Source organism: Cynara cardunculus (genome assembly GCF_001531365.2).
Source record: "Cynara cardunculus var. scolymus isolate 2C chromosome LG 13, CcrdV1, whole genome shotgun sequence".
NCBI lineage: Eukaryota > Viridiplantae > Streptophyta > Magnoliopsida > Asterales > Asteraceae > Cynara > Cynara cardunculus.
In genome coordinates, this window is record NC_037540.1 from 38,350,712 (window position 1) to 38,353,802 (window position 3,091).

Here is a 3,091-nt window from a genome sequence, read left to right on the forward strand (position 1 = left end):
TATTAATTAACATATTATATTTTTAGATATTTGTTTTAATTATATTATAAAACATTATAATTGATTAATTTTTCAAGATGTCATTTTTTGTTATGTTACATGTTTATAAGTTAGTTTTTGTTAAATATGATTTATTTATCAGCTAGTTAACATACCGTCTAGGTATTAAAAAATCTCAACAAATTTTCGCTATAATAAAAAATTTCTTAAGTTTTTATAGGTTTTTCAAACTTTTTACCTTTTTTTTTATCATTTATATTTTTATTTATAAAAATCAAATCTAGCTTGAGAGGGTTATATTTATGGTAAAAATATAGTTAAGTTGTTGTTTATTATAGTAAAAAAATATATCAAAAAGTTACTCTCAAAAATCCCAAAAATTACAAAACTGTATAAAAATTAGGTTATCAAGAAAACCCGTAAAAATTGTATAAAAGTATGTACCATAAAAATTAAAAGTATGAATTTAAGAAGTTGGGGTTTCAAAGAATCTGTAAAAATTGTATAAGAATTTGTACCATTTTTTTATTAATTTAAATATATCAAAAATATAATTTATTTAATTACGTATTTATTTTATATAATCTATTTATTTATTATATCAAAATATATTTACATTAATTATATTAATAAATAAACTAATTAAACATGAAACTTTTATAAAATTCTATAAAATTAAAACTGATTAAATACGAATTTTTTTTGAAAAACAGGTCATACAGTTACAACCTTTGACAAAAAACCTTACAAAAAACTTCTACTGGAAAAGCCCCCATCATGTTGAAAACCTTTCAGAAAGCTCTCAAAAACTCTATTTAATTAAATTATGAATCTATGCCGATTCCGAATATATGAATTGTGSTAAAGATTCAAAACCTATTTCCTGCCTTTTTCTAAATAAAAAAAAAGATGAAAAAAATCCAATGGATTTAAAACCTATTTTTCGGTGGATCATCCAAGGCACATTAGCATAGCGTACTCCTCCTGTTCGAACCAGGGTTTGAAACCAAACTTCTCCTCAGGATGATAGATGGGGATTTTTTTCCCCGGAATGCGATTGGTTTCTAAGATCACTTCCAGCTCTGGCCTTTTTATTAGTTAGCCTCGATAAAGCCCCCATAATCCCTCTTTTTTCCGATCCAGTCCCTCCACCACCGCGAACCTCAGTTAGATTCAGACATGCTGCATTATTGATGCTCTTAAACAATGTTTTCATATAAGCATAATTTATCAAAAAGAAAAAAAAACATATAAAAATTATAACTTTACTAAACTATTAATTAAAATTTTTAAAAGTTACTTCATATAGCTTATTGAGACATGTTTTTTTTATTTTTCAATTATGACCGTTATATTATATAAATGCCTTTTTAAAAATATAACTGATACACATCAATTAGTTTATCAACTTATGTGTTAAAAAACCTCTATTAAATCATGTATTAATTTAAATATTATATATATATATATATATATTTATATATTTAATGCATTTTTAGATATATGGTGGGTTCCATGAGATTTCTCATGCGAGAACACTTTTCATGACCAATTCAAGTCTCCTTTTGACCAAGACTTGTGACTCAAAAAGGGATTTGAAGACGAAGTCTTTCTTTTTTATTTTAAACCAACAATTTTTGTATCATTTGTTTTATAAAAGAAAGTAATAAAAACTAGGGATGGTAATGGGGCGGGGATGGGGCGGGGACCCCAATACCCGTCCCCGTCCCCGATCCCCCGTATGTGTCCCCGTCCCCGTCCCCGCCGGAGATTATGATCACATCCCCATCCCCGTCTCCAACAGGGAACGGGGATCCCCAACGGGGAAACGGGTAAAAGTTCAAGCTCTAGTTAAGGTAAAAATTAGTTCACAAATCAAGCCAACTTCCTTAGCAACAGAACACACGAATCAAGCTCATCAGATCTGCTCACAGGAATCCCCACAGAAAACCCTAATTTTTTTTAAATATCCATAGCTACCTTCACCCACAACAGGGGGTTGAGTTCTTCCATGGCTATGGCTTCTGATAATTTGGGCCATCAATCTAAAATGGGTTCAAGTCTTTTGAGACAAAATAGCTCTCCTGCTGGATTATTTTCTAATCTCAATCACCCAAATGGTACTGTTAAATGTTCTTCATCCCTTCTTACTTCTTTCTTCCATTAATTTCTGGGTATGTTCTGAAATCGTATATTAGACACTCGTATCGTACATGAGGCCAGGAGGGAGGATGTTGGATGCGGGAAGGAAAAGGAAATCGTGGACTGGACTGGAGAATTAGGAAGGAGAAGACGCATTACATTTACATTCACTACCCAAAAGCCCAAGCCATATATATATAAAACGGGTACGGGGCGGGGCGGGGAGTGCTATACCCGTCCCCGGCCCCATCCCCGGCTTGCGCCAAGCGGGGATCCCCGTCCCCGTCCCCGGGACCCGATTTTTCGGGGAATCCCCGTCCCCGACCGGGGCGGGTGGACCGGGTTACCCGACGGGTCGGGGTCCATTCCCATCCCTAATAAAAACTACTACTGGTTTGGTTTAGTTTAATGCCTTTCATGGTTTGATCAAGATGTTGTAAATAGCAGAACTTATACAAAACGACAGTTTTTTTTTTGTGTGTGCCAAAACCTGTATTTTGCTCACAATATGTCAAAACGAAGGAATATACATGATTATGATATTCATCAAAACGAATGTGATTGATCCCTGGTTTTCTATTTTTTGTCTTTCTTTGTGTCTCTTTGATCTTGATGTAAGTACATGATAAAAATGACCAAGAACTGATCCCGGTCCTATCTCAAACCGGCTAGCCCGTTCTCCAAGTTTGAGCCCCCGTTCTTGGGCCCGGGTCTGGCCAAGTTTGGGCCTGATTTTTTTTTCATAAATTAATCTTGAACACATATGTAAGTATAAATACACTTGGAAAATTCCATAATTGGGTCATTCAAATATATTTTAAAATATGTTTTTATTATAATTTTGTCACACATTTTGATGTATGGAGAGCGTCACACATTTTGCATTGTGTCTTCCTATTCCCGCTTGCAAGAAGCATCATGTTATATGAATTCCAATGAATTTCTATTC